The sequence below is a fragment of the Lagopus muta genome, chromosome 6 (assembly GCF_023343835.1).
Source record: "Lagopus muta isolate bLagMut1 chromosome 6, bLagMut1 primary, whole genome shotgun sequence".
Taxonomy (NCBI): Eukaryota; Metazoa; Chordata; class Aves; order Galliformes; family Phasianidae; genus Lagopus; species Lagopus muta.
In genome coordinates, this window is record NC_064438.1 from 43,826,464 (window position 1) to 43,841,652 (window position 15,189).

General features: G+C 37.4%; 1 protein-coding gene across 6 annotated transcripts in view; it reads right to left on the reverse strand.

Moving 5' to 3' along the window:
• The window catches only part of TTC7B (tetratricopeptide repeat domain 7B), a 122,011-nt gene that overhangs the window by 1,486 nt on the left and 105,336 nt on the right, over positions 1–15,189 (reverse strand). The gene's annotated exons all lie outside the window — the stretch shown is intronic.

A 15,189-nucleotide genomic window follows, 5' to 3' on the forward strand; every position in this document is an offset into this window, starting at 1 on the left:
AGAGACACAGATACAGTTTGATAAGTAAATAAATAAATACAACAATGGCTAATTTGCCTAGCAGATATTCTGTCATAAAGCTACTAGAGGTCTTCTCTGGTCATGGGTTTTTTGAGCTGTCAAGTGAGTCAGTATTTCCAGAGTGGGTGAAGAATATTTCCAATTAAAAAAAATCAGATAACTTTCAGAGATGGTATTTTTTCCCCACAGGAAAGCGATTACTAGTGACTGGTAGGTATCAGATGGGAAATTTCAAAAAATGAAGCAAGGACATGAAACCTATAAACATACATATGTATATGTATCTGTATGTGGTTTGCATGCATTCAGTTTAGTATAACCATCCAACCTTAGAAACTTGAAAAGTGTTACTGACTTTCAACACCTGAATCTCTAATTCATTTTCCAAAATTATTTCTGGGGGGGGGGTGTTGGGGGAGTGCTGCTTTCATACTGATCAAATACACAAATTGTTTGCAAATTATTTTTTTCTCTAAGTATACCAGACTATTTTCCCCACTTGCTGAAAATTAAGGCTTTTTTTTTCAAGACCAAAGGAAGCAACCAAATCTTACAGTTATAGTACTGTTGACTGGAACAGAAGTAAGCTATGCTAAATCTGGTCAATTCTGTTTGGAAAAAAAAAGTGCAGTAGAGACTACCCAGCTAACAGAACATAAGTAAATAGTCATTGCTTGATGGTTGCTATACTCTACTAAGAATATACACCATGTAGCACCTGTGAAGGAACTGCTATGGCTTGGACAATCAGGTTGTGTACCCTCACGACTTAGAGGCCATAGCCTTTTAGAAGCTGACAACCAGACGCTCTCTGGCATGGAGAACAATGGATATCCTATCACTGTGATGATAGGAGGATTCCTACTCTAGGCTGCAGCATCCAGGTGACAAGCTTTGCATCCACAGAACAAATGAAGAGGAAATTAGACTCATTTCATGTAAAGCATCAAAAGGATAGCAACGTTTGGTCACTATCGCTGTGGTCTGAGCTCAAACAAGTGATCTAGAGAAAGAAGGCATCATATTCTCTGACTCACTGATTTGCTCCCTCAGAACGATGGTCAGATGTCACACACAGCCAGTGTCCAGCTTGTATCTCCTTCCCAAATGGCTTCATTAAAATTCTGAGGCAGAATATTTTTGTCTGTGGTCTTTGCCTGGCTTTGCTCTATGAAGCAGCACACCACTGGCAGTGGGAAAAGGAGCAGGCACGTCAATCGTGCAGCAGCATCCTGCAGTGACCCCGCACCATCACCCAGCCAAGAACACTGATCTCCAGACTACCAGCTGTCAGCATACACTTGCCCTCTGAACTCAACTCTTCAGCAAAAAGAAAAAAAAAAGAGAAATAAAATCTCCTCTAAGATTTCCCAACAGTCAATACAGATTACAGTAGTCCTTAACTTGTAAATTTCCTTTGCTTTATAACTGGAACTAAAAACTCCAAGCTACTAGTTGTGGCCATTACCCGTATACAGACAACATTCATCTGCAGTGTAACGCTAGATCTCTCACTTAATGACTGGAGATGAGCTTGAGAAACACCTCAGCACTGCATAAGCTCCAAGTGACATACGGCTCACACCTGCAGACCTGGCATGGTACTTTAAAAATCACACACACATTTTAGCAGATAGAACCCACAGTGATTCTAGAACCTGAATCAATTAGAAAAGCTGTTATACAATCACTCTGGTAAACAATAAGAAATACTAGTAGGAAAAGCACCTACTCCATAAATACAGAACGAAAAGAGTAAATTACTCAAGAGTTACACAGATATGCCCACTATTTGTTCTCTGTACATTTTAAAATGCTACAGTGCTTCACAGGTTTTTAATGCGACTGTTGGCACTCTGCTAAGACAAAGCATCCCATTGCATCTCTTTCACATGAAAGTGATAAATTTACGACATTTGCTGTTAGAATACTGTTATAAAAGCCTCCACTTTGAGTGGGTTCCTTCAATTTGCAGTAGTTTGGTTTGCTGAATTTGCATGTTTTCTGACAATTTCTGGTGGCTGTTTTTGGCAAAAAAATAAACCCTTCCCTATATTTCTCTGCTAGCCAATTCAACATGCAGAGGTTGATTTTGTAATTCAAAAACAAATAGAAAATTTTCATTAGAAATTGCATAGACAAAAAACATTTTTTGTTTGGTGTGCCACCATTGCACACCAAGTAGTGTCTCATGTCTGTTTCTCCAATTCATTGCCACTGTTCTCAGAAATTCATGGATTTCAGATTCTGCCTGCATTAGGAGAAGCCAATGGCCCTTTATCACACCCAGGCCATTGCTGGGGTTCAGAGACAGGAGTAACAAGGACAGTCCCATTTCAAGAGCATACAAGACCTGAGTTCCTAAAATATATATATATATTATTGTGTGCTGTTCATGATAGGGAAATACTTTAGTCACTGGAAAACAAGGTTCTACACAAGCTTCACATCAAAACAGAAAAAAACCCCCACCAGGAATTAACAAAAATGAAGAAAAAGAAGTTCCAATTTTCTTCCCTGCCACAGGTTATTTTCAAGATCTTGCAGATCTTTCCTCATTCGATCTCAAGACGCAAAGCCTCCCTCTGTTTAATGATTTCACACGTGCTTGTTCCCTCTCTCAGCATCTTTATACCTCATTGCACATTGCCCCACATAAAGAACTGCTATTCTTTGCTCATTTCTCAAGAACATCTGTTTTCATAATGCTCAGCCAAATAAAGCCCAACCCTCACTGAGGGCCCTTAGCACTGTTGTCAAAACATAAGTCATTTGTTTTTATTCAATATCTCCTAGGTACCTGCACAAACATAGTCGTTAAAAACAGCTATTGAGTCTGAATATACAGAAATATCATAATGTTCTATCCAAAACATTTGGATGAATAATCTTCATTTGTACTTATCTTGCATATATTATGGAACAGGGATTATATCTTCTGTGTTTTGGACAGCATCTGAGGGCTAATCCTGTTTAACGTTCTGATTAATGACATCACAAGAATGTTGATAAAGCTAAGAGGATACAATACAGAAACAACAGGCCGATCATGAGAACTGGAATAACAGAAATACAGCAGAAGTCATTAACAGCAAGTGGAAAATAACAGGGCAGCAACAAAACTGGTCTGCAGCATGGTGTAAGCCTATCAACTGCAAGTATCTCGGGAGAATGCCTGGCATAGATCAGGCAGCCATAGGATAATAGTGTGAAAAGGTGTCAGTGTGGAAGAGGGAAATGCAGGTGACATCAGGAGAGGTTTCCAGCAGATAGTACATAATGACAAGAAGACATCCTCTGGCACTTCGCGTCGTTCCTGTTCAACACACATCATTCAAACTAGAACAAGCATAGAGAATGACTATTGGGATGATCAGTAAAAATCTTAATTTACAAGAGAAGACTGGCAGACTTGGTTTGTTTAACCTGGCAAATCAAAAACTGAGAGATAAATTTACTTGTTATAAATACAGTAGAACAGAATAGAGAAAAACTATTTTAGTTAGAGAATAATGTTGGCAGAGGAATAAATGTGTAGAAATTGGCTGTGAGTAAGATTACCAAAAAAAGGTGTGAGCATTCCTGGCAATTGGAGCAGGGAGTTTTTGCAACGGCCTTCTGCTTGTAGCAGCAGGGTGTAAAACAATTCATGTTTGAGGTTGAACCTATGGAAAGGGCTTGCATGCTCTGATGGTTGAGAAGGTGACTGTGAACCCCCACTATTCCTGATCCAATATCAGGTTTTCCATCAACTGAATACCCACATTCCTTCTGGTCATTAGTGGAAAGTGAGACAATGATGGCATGCTTATGTAATGTCATGACTTAATGCTTCTGTTTTTTGAAGGACTTTCTCTTAATTTTTTGGGTTACACTGAAGAAGCAAATGCAGAGAAATATCCAATTAATGAATGCAAACATTAAAAGGCAAAATTATGGTAAAATACCCAACTTACTTTTGAAGAAAACTGAAATGACAAAATATTGTCTTTTGGGCACAGAAGGATGCACAATGGAATTTTCAAATGCACGTAGCACAAGATGTTTAATTAAGCACTGACTTCAGTAGGACTAAATCTTCAGTCCACCTTGTTAACAATCAGCAAGACATTATGTACCCATCTGGCCCCTGCATAAACAATACAGCTTCAAAATCTGAGCTATGCAGATAGCAGTAGAAAACCAATCACAAAATTTAGTATACACTTTAATAAGTCAAAATCATATTTTGACATGCCAAAATTATATTCTATATAGTCTTTTTCCCCCTTTCATTTTCAGTGCAGTGAAGTTATTTCTTATAAGCTAAGTCTAAGTATTTTTAAAAAGAAAAACATTCAAATTAATTCTAATTTACCAATGCAGCTTGACACAAACTCCATGTAAAACCTTCAGTTAGCAAATGTACCATTATTATTAACAAAATATCACTCGGTCTGAACAACATGATACAATAAGCAATTGTATAAAGCTTAAATAAGCATGTAGTGAAGTCTTCACTGCAGGGAACCTTTTTTCAGCAAAAAACAGGCTTTTTCTCTTTTGCAAATTAACCTGTCATAATGATTAACCAAACAGTCAATGGAAATCATGCATCTAGAAAAATAAACACAGAACAGAACTGGAAAACCACTTAAATAACTGATTTCTGATTTTGAAAACATCATTGGAACTATCTATTTAGATGAGTCGAGGAAGGTCACTTTTTATGTGCTTTTGGGGAAATGGAACTCTGTAATTTTCTTTCTATGAAACTAACTTTTGAAAAATAATAGCTGTAATTATCACTCATTTTATGCCTCAGCAAACCAGAGCTTTATCATGCCAAATGAATTACTTGAAATAACTATCAAAAGTAATAAAAGCAAACAAACAAAAACCCACCACTATAAAGATCACTGTGGTTTCTTCTACGTGACTAAAAATACGCTCAAGTGAGCAGGAGGCTTTCTTGAGATGGAATCATCTCACTGCTTGTCCACTAGCCCTGGAAAATAAACAGTTCCCAAACTCAGCAGAAGAACCACTTGAGATGCCTTCCTTCGTCCATTTGGAGATTGAGACAAACAATTTCATTTTCTTTGAGAAAAACACAGACTCCAAGTAGGAGATGTTCTCAAAAGTCAGAATTTTTTTTTTTCAAAGCAGAAAAAAAAGATGGAATCTTGGACCATGAGTCCACTTGCAATTTTGCCTTCTTGAGAGATGATGCTAAACTCCCAGCACTGAACTCTCACAACTCTGCAGAGAAAGAAATTGGTAAGTGGGAGAAATGTAGGCACTTAATGTGCAAGAAAGCATCAGTTCTGCTGAAGATTTGCATCCTGTTGAGCTGCAAGAGACCTCAAGTATGGGAATTTCAGTTATACCAGGTAAAATTTTCATACTGTATTTTTTCCTAGGTTGATCTATTACAAGAGTTCTCTAAAGAGCTTCTAAATTTGGCCCCTTTTAACCTAAAAATATTTCAGAGCTGAAATCTTCTCTTGCAAAAACAGTAACAAAACTTTATGAGAATATGAAAACTGTAGTGGATCAATTTTGCTTTTAATAAGGAGAGAGACAGAACAGTGAAAACACCATTTGCCCAACTCATTGATGGCCCACAGAAGCCCAATAAGCTAAAAGCTGCAAATGTATGATCAGATACAGAGCTATACTCATGTTGGAAATAATGATTTTGATAATGACATGAAAGACTTAGAGAAATTACCACATCCCAAGTAAGTTTCCCAGTTCTTTATCTTAACTTCTTTTTCAAGTCCCAGCACGATAATTCATTTTCACATAAAAAGACATGGTAGAAACATGCAATCTTATTTAAAAACTTGAAAATGAAGAGTTATGACTATAAACAGTTAAAGCTCAATATGCAAGGCATGTACAGCATATCCATATGCACTGTAAATTTAGCATAACAAAACTGCCCCTTCTTACACACTGCTTTTTCAGCCTATTTTGCAGGTGTTAAGGTGGCTGCTATTTTCAGAGAAATCCATCAAACTAAAGTTTACCAGAGACTTGACAGTGTTGTGCTGTAATAATGAAACAGAAGCATTGGTGAGAGAAAAGTGAGCTATTTTCATGATATGTGGACAAATAAGTAAAATTCTGTACGTGATGTTTCCCATCTTCTGCGATTAAAAACACACATTTAAGTACATCCTATGACAAATATAAATGCTGCTTTTTTTATTCTGGGTCTCTTTTGGATTCCACGTACTTCACAATTATGTAGAATGAAATAGCACATTATTTATACACTACACTCTCCTGTTCTCCTTTTAACTGATGAATTTGTACTGTACCATGTCCATCTACTGGAAGTGTTACTTTCCTCAAGAAATTGTGTATCAGTTCCTTCTTTGAAAGAAGTGTACCAGGAACAGCTACATGTTTAGTCATTGTAATTAACTATTTTCTGCAAGTACAGAAAGTTTGAAATGAGCCATTCCATCAGAAATAAGCATAATTCTATGTCTGCTATGACAGATATGGATGCATTTTAACTTAGGCATTCTGAAGGGCATCCGTATTGTAAGGTTTAAAGACAACTGGATTGATCAACACAAGAAAAAAATCGTTCTCTCTGAATTAAATACGTAAACTTTTTGAACTGAAAAAGAAAATGCAATGTACCAGTCATTTGTTTCCACAATGTAGAATCTGAAATCCATTGAAATAAGATAAACACTGAAATTTGTTTGAAGAAATAAAATGGAATATGCAGAAAATAGAATATTTTTGCAGCTCTGTGTGTTCTTCTTTTGTTTTCTTTTGTTTTGTTTTTTTTTGTTTTATGAGGACAGGCAGCTGATAGCACTACAGCTGATCACTCACTAGAGCAAAGCATCTGATGAACAAATGTGAATCTGTGCCTGCAGCCAACATTTCTGCTCATTGCCTATGCTGAAATATTGCCTTTTTTCATGTTCCTTCCTGCCACTCTCACTTGCCATATTCAGTCAGCAGCACACCCAGGAATTTAGCTGTGTATTTTGTGTCACCACTAAAGATCCCAAGCTCCAGTCTGTTACGTTTTACCCTGCCCCCAATCCCAACATACCCCCTCAGGGATCCAATTGCTTCCCCTGCTGCAAAACACTTGTTGCTAGGAGAAAACTTACTGCTTGGCAACAGAATCAACAACTTGGGCTTTGTTACTCATTGAACTCTACATTGCCAGTGTGAAATAATGAACATGTGTGATTGTTGGTGCATCTGTGTACTTATAAACCCTCGAAAATGACTGACCCTTTCTAGCAGGAGCATGTTTGCCCTTTAGTTCATTACTGTGCACCGCTGATAACCCGGAGTTTCAAAATGGAAAGTTTGTTTGGCTTTAAGTTGCTGATTGCAGCCTCCTACTGAGATGAAGCTCTCAGGGAACTTTTTTTTCCCCATAAAATAACATAATAATGCAATTGGCTGCCATAGCTTTGATTTACAATTTATTTGAACTTCTTATCAGCTTATAAAAATGCAGCATCACTACCAAACTATATGGTGAGTTCGATATGGTTTGACTAGTTTGACACCAGCAAGTGCAAAGTAAGTGGAAGTAAGACACCTGACTGGTGGAGAGGAAAGCTCATAGCTTCAGAGGTAATAGAATGCTTTATCTCCATTTGAATATCACACTGAGGCTCTTAATATGCTTTGTCTACACACAGTGAAAACACAGCAGTTCTCCTTCCAGCCATCAGACTGCCATGGCTCAAGCAGTGCTGTACCATCCTTCTGATCAACCAAGTACAGCCTGTCTTCAGACTGTGGTCTGTTCTGAATTTGGAGTATTTGCCTTCTGGTGCCAAATGTTTTACATTTCCTCCCAGCTGTGATATCAGTGCCTCCCCACCTTGCTCTTGCACTCAGTATATTCTTGGACGTCACTTATATGCTCATCCCTTTTCTCCTCCTCAAACATTTTATAGATACAAGTGCATGACCTTGTTACACCATACCCGATAATGCGCTAATGGAATACTAACATTTTATCAGTAGAATCTGTGGTTGTATCACGACATTGCCTGGTTTCAAAAGCAAGGCTGGATTTACCACCGCATCATCATGCTACCTACAGAGCCTCCTAGATGCCACTTTTTACTGATACCATTATTTTCCAACTTCCAAGTCACAGGGTGAGAAACAGTGTGAAGTTCTGTTACTCAGGACACAGGGCTAAGATAGAAGTGTTTTCAATTGTAGAAAGAGGAAAAGCAAATGAACAAATCATCCAAAAATGATACAAATGCAGAACAGACTGGGAAAAAAGCTCAGACCAAGATTATGGAAGGGAGGAGCCTGAGATTCAGATCGCTGAGTCCATATTCAAAGACTTGAGCAAAAGCTTTATATTTTAAAGGACCTGAGGATACTGTGAATTGTTTCCTTACTCCACTGTCTAAACACTAGATTTTATTTTACATTTGACATTCCTGCTTTTGAAAACTTGTTACCCATGCAAAATTATATGCAATGGACAGAAGAACCTGTATTTCTTGATACTGGCCAACCATTGATACCATTAAAGAAGAAATATTAACAAATAGCAAACTAATATTTTAGAAGCTGTATTGCTCTTCATTAATGAAAGATTTTCTATAAAATCACAATGAACCTACAGGTGGTATGTAGCTTGTGTAAATAGCAATTAGAAAAACTGAACACAATCTAAAGTCTGGTGTATCAAAGAAAAAAAACAAACAGTTTTAAATCCAATATGAGGTTCAGTGGTTAAAATTTATAATTAAGAGAATTGTTAGAATATTTCAAATCAGTAACTTTGGAAATCATTACCTAAAATGTAACTATTTTCAAGGCTATTTCTGTATACACTTAATACTACAGAAACCGACACTAATCTGAATTCTTGGGACTATGGAAAGGTCATTAGAAGTGAATTAAGCTTTTCCAGAGTATTTTTGCATTGATGCATTCATAATTCTCTCAAATACTCTGACAAATACTGCATTAACTATTGAGTCAGAACTGCAGTATAAAAGATGACAAATCCTTTTATTATTAAAATAAAATACAAATAGAAATGTAAAGATTTAAATGCATAATTGACATTTTTTTCTCTTACCCTTAGCCAGAGACTTTTGCATATGTATGTGCATTTGTTGTAGCTAAGTCTATGGCTACAGTCATTGTTTCAGAAGTGTTATGACACCATAGCAGCACATACTAGACTGGTATTGCAATCATCTCCAAGAACAAAAGGTTAATAAAGCAGAGTTCTTCACCAAGCCAAGTGACACTGGGAAGAGTTTCGCACTTTGGCCTAGGAAGAGAGACTGAGAGAGTTCCAACAACATCCCCAGGCAACAGCATTTGCCCACACCAAAGCAAATGCTGAGCTGCCATCTGCTCCTCAGGCCAATGCACTGCAATGAAGAGAGACTGGTGTTTTGCAAAGAGGCTTCCAGCATCTGAGGGCATTCATTCACTTTCTCATCCTCAGACTGTTCAATAAAGGACAGCAGTAGTAGGTGGTAAACCACCAAACTGTCAGTCTGACTGAACAGCTACCAGCAGATCCATCCATAAGGGATGGATGTTTCAGTACCAACGGAAGCCATACATCCTCTCATCTGTGCACCATCAGGCAGCGATCATAGGAGTCAACCTGCAATCACTGGCTAACATAAGGCCTTTATCACTTAGAAAAAAAGCAAAACACCTCTTTGCATACGGACCTTTCATAAAACCTCAAAAAGTTGCATATGCTTTATGACATTATCTTCCGAAAAGGTAGGAAAAAAATTTTGTGTAATTTTTAGAGAGAAATCTCAAGGAGAAAAAAACCCCAGTAAAACAAAAAAGTTTAAAATAGCAGCACATTTCAGCAACTTAGCCTTTTCTAATTCTGGCTTGGAGGAAAACAAGGTGAATACTGTTTAATGCGACCTACCTGTCATCTTTGGAGTGCATGTAAATCGATTCAATTTTCTCACATCTGTCTTTTTGTGGATCATTGTTCACTGTTTTCATAGAACTTGCTAACAAAATATTTTCAGTTTAATCCTGTTGCCACATCTCTCAGAAAATCTTCAGATATTTTCCACAGCTGCAGTTCAATCACCTGAATGCTCATTGTGGGTAAGAACAAGTCTGATATGAAGCTACAGACCCATTTTTTCATCCAGCCATGTCACTTCTTAAAAAATAAGGATAGAGCTAGCCTGGGAGGAAACCTGGGAGGAATCCACACTTCAGCTCACACTGATAGTACATTTGCCCTATTGGTCAGTCTCAGGTACTTCTACTGGATTTTTTTTGCTGTTTTTACTGCGTATTTGGGATCATGTGGTAACCTGTGGAGCACAAACATCACCTTCCTTCTCTAATGGAAGAAGAAATCTGTAGCCTCACAGAATTCATGGTGAGAGCAGAGAACATGATGTCTTGTAGTGGCTTAGCAACTCATCAACAGCTCAGATCAGCCAACAGCCCCAATCCCACAGGCAGAGGCTCCAGCCTTGCTCTTGCATTTTATATTTGTTAGCAACATCATATTTCTGTTATCCAAGGTCTGGAGGTTCTCCAGGTCTCACTTTTCATCAAACTGAGACTTTTCCCCTGTAACTGCTCTTCCCCACTACAGGTATTACATTGACTGTCCTACAGTCTTTTTGTAGCTTAAGTTTCATCAACTCTTGCTAGACATCTTACTTCACTTCACTTCACTTCCAAGTTCTGCCAGAACTCGGGCTGGATCCTCCATACTCCTCCACCAGCAAGTGGACTCTTACCACCATTTCCATGTTACTAGGTTTGCTTTTGTCATCCATGATAAATACCACATTCCCATTAAAGACTCAGACAAAAAGAGCTTAATGTGGCTCTGGACTTTTTATGAATGGTTTTTGATCACTGCACTGATTGACACAGCACTTTAAATCATATGCTGCTGTTAGTTCACAGCTCTTAATCCATTTACTAAACTGCGTGATAAGTTAATGAACAAGGCCTAAATCTGCTGAGAAAATGAGTGTAATTCCAAATGCTGTTTCTCCTTCCCTTTGGTTTGCCAGTACCAGCTGACAGGCTGCTGAATCACACTTGATTCTTGATTCCAAAAGTGTCAGAATTTTGGCCATTTGAGCCACTTTTCTAGTACACTGGAGCACAGCTGGCAGGAAGAACACAAGAATGACATAAAAGGCCATCCCACACAAGGCTAAGATTCCATCAGAATAAGCAAACTGGGAAGCTGATGTTCACTGAGAAAAGAACTGAAATGCAGAGTGGCAGCTTCCACTTTCAAAGATAAGAATGACAGCAGCAGTGTGGTTTTAGTGGGGCATGTGAGAATGCAGGAATGTACAATGACCTCTGAGTGCAGGGAGATACAAACCCTTCTTATCAGCTCTTATGTTTAACATTCAGAGGTTCTATCTTAGGAAAAAACTATTTAGATGTAAATTTTGTATTAAATAAAATCTAATGCGCACAACAGAAAGAGTGCACCTACTAATAGATTTTCCTACAATTTTAGGAAGCATGAGGTTTGATTCTGGAGCAAATGAGATGACTTTGGATGCCTAGGCTAAAGCTACATCATTTACTTTCAACAGAGATCACCATCTGCTCACACTGTCGTATCTCAGTTTTAAAGGAAATTTTGTTTGATGCATCAATTACTTTAATAGATCTGACAGTGTATCATACTGTTTTAGACTTTACATCAAGAACAGCTATTTCTGGCAACTGTAACCTACCAAATTCTGGCAAGGCATTCAATTAACATGACAAAGCATCATCACAGACTGCATCAGTGTCACTGCATTTCATAGCTCTCTGGTAAGTCTTTGGGTCTGTGACCCTCATAATACCATCTGTTCCAGTACCATTGTGGCTATGGCTTTTTCAAATGGTCATAAATTAAAATCCAGACAGAATCCCAGAAAAGCTATCGTCAGCTGTCAGGACAAGTTGTAGCACAGAGCATAAAAAACCTGGAAATTGAAATGAGTCTGCAGCTGATAGTGGCTTGCCTGCTCATCTTTTGAGCATCTGTAACTGCTTGATAACATCTGTTTTAAAGTAATACTTGCTTCCTATTTAGAATAAAGGGTTTTGTTTTTAAGTAAGAGTAGGTACTTCTAAAGCCTCATCTTTGTTTCCATTTACTTATTCTAAGGTAGCAAACTTCCCTGTCCAGCAGAGAAAGTTTAATTTGGAAAACAAGACAAAAGCAATTTTTTTAAGTAGGTCAGATCTCCCAGGCCATAAAGCAAGTAGTTTTCCAAAGTGCCCCTTAACACAACTATTGTCTGCATAGACTTAGAGCTCTGAAATTATTTTCATACTGTGTGTTCTATGGAAGCCATAATGAATGCACATGTTGGTTGGTTGGTTGTCGTGGTGTTTTTTTTTAAACATTCATAATGCATGATTTTGTCTAAATATGCTATGACGCCAAGTTAGGCAGCTAACCCACATAATACCCAAAACTGCTCAGTTCAGAGATGAGCAAAAAAAAAAAAAAAAGGTCATAAAACATTGTTATGTAGGGAGCATTTTTAGTTTCTGACAACTGCATTTTAAAACAATACATGTCATAGAATCATGGAATCATAGAATCACAAGGTTGGAAACGATCTATAAGATCATCCAGTCCAACCGAATGTACAAAACCACATTCAATCTTGGAAACTGGACAATGATAAGTATTTATAATATTTTGAGAAACTTTAGAACTTCTCTTTCTAGATTATCACCCATCAATCACAGAGTGAAGCAGTTACGGTTTGCTATGTCCTACTAAACTAACATAGGATATTACACTTCCATAGGAAAAAGCTGGCCTGAAAAGTCTTACTCAGACTATAACGGTAATATAATGGTAAATACATGAACAAACAAAATTCCCAAAGGATATTTACAATATTAGTTCTTTGAATCCACTCATAAGAAAACATGCAAAGGTTATATATGTGTTCAGAAGTGTTCAGAAGTTCACATTAGGGACTATACTATCTTCCAACTTTCCCCAGAGGTCAAAACAAAGCTCAGCTCTTTTTTCCAATACAGGCAGGAATCTGATTTGAAAGACAGGAGAGCACATCAAAGCATAGACCTGAGCAGAGTATCTGAGAAAAACCAGCAACTCATTATAATGAAAGGAGCAATTCTTTTTCCTTCAGGCCTCAAGAGCCTTCAGGTTTAGTGCTGTTTGACATTGTTTTGTCTTGAACTTTGAACTTTCCACCAAAAAATAAAGTAAGATAAGAAAAAATATTTATGAAAGTAGTTTACATTCATAGCCTTTACTGTAACATGGTGCCAAGTTTAACTGAACTCTCAAAACCAGATCAAACATGAATCAAAGTGCTCATGCCACAGATAATACCAAGTCTACTGTCCAAACCCATTGCTTTCATCAGCCACCTCAGCTGCAATGATTTGGGGAATATTGCATTCACTGAGCAAATCTAAGTGAATGTTCACCAATTCTTCCAGAAAGGAGGATAGTTGGGGAACATAAGATGTAAATTGACTGATTTATTATTTAAGACCATTAAAAGTTCTGCAGTGAATATGAAGCAATGGCCTCATTTGACTCTGTGTGATCTGAAATGGCTATCAAGGAGCTACCATGTGTCCCTTCCACTTCAACTGCATGCAAAGAGAGTAACTATTAAAATATATATATACACGTATATATACATGACATGTATGTGTATCATTTTCACTGATAAACGATCATCTAGATTTTAATAGAATGTCCACCTATGACAAAAAAATAAATTTAAATATCCTAAGGGAAAATCCTCCTAAATTTCTGCTAAGCACTTGGCAAGGAAAAACCCAAAGACAACCCCCTCAGACTCCCTTCAACAAAAGTACTGATGAGGCTGTCCTGTCAAGATTAACTGATACAGTGGAGATCCCCATGGAGAAAATAATTTTCTTCAGAATTCAAATGCATTGGAAAGAATAAGCATGAGAATTAAACATGAGTCTCATGAATGTAACGTACAGAATTAGAAATCAGAAGGCTAATATCATATTTATAGGTAAGTTGCAGCCTCTGAATCTCATTTTCCACATTTCTTGACAGGAAATAAATCACATAGACTTCAGAAAAAAGTACAGATTAAACTTAGTAAGTTAACCACTCAAAGCTGTTTTGAATACAAATACTGCAACCTTTTAAAGATACGAAGGCTTTAGATTTTTAAAAACTCTAATGAGCAAAAGTGATTTCCGTAATGTCTTACAATCTGCCATGCCAACTGCCTTTGTTGCCAAACTGTCTGCAGCTGTTCAATGCAGCCAGGTACAATTTTACTTCTCTAAACTTGCCCAGATGCTTAATAACAGCACTGTTACCAGTTTACCAGACACTGGCTTGCAATAACAGTGTAGATGTTAATGCTGCATCACTTCATAGCAACAGCATAAAAAGATCCCTTGTGCTCAGCAGAAACCCAAATTAAAAAAGCATCCAGACTTCTGAAATGGAAGAAAAGGAATTTTCTTTTTAAAGCCAACATAGAAACAAACAAACAAGAAATTGAATGAGATCCAGATATTTTGAGAACTGAATTATCTCTATCCTAGAAAAGAAAAAAAAGAAATAAAAAAAACTGGCTAGCAAGTTGATAGTAGAGCCATCTTTACTATAAATAACTTATTAGATAACTTATTAGATAACTTATCTGTCAATGCTGCTGCTTGAGACAACCCTAGCCAAAAGGAAACATTAAAAAAAATTTCTTGAGGGACAGTTGCTTCTAGATCTCTAGTTTTGTACTAAGGTGGGCCAGTTTCTGCTTGAGGAGTACAAGATAAAGCATTTTTACAGACAAGCAGTCACAGCTCCCAGTCAGAAATAAAAATTCATCGTCATTGACTAGGTATCTTTTGGTTCTCTTTAGAACAGTCTGCTTTGACTATGGCTTATGCCAAAATAAGTCAAGGCTCTCAGAGATAGATGTAAAGCAAAAAGCATAAGGTGATTTCATCAGTCTATTGAAATGCACCTGAGAACTGCAAGAGATTTATAGCAAAATTTATAGCGATCTCCCATGCAGTTTCACAGTAATGAGAGACTTGACTAAAGAGCTAAGTCCCAGATGCTTTGACAGAAGTGCTACACCTCTCATTCAGATTACAGTTGATGGTAGAATTTAATTCCATTTCACCAGTATGCAA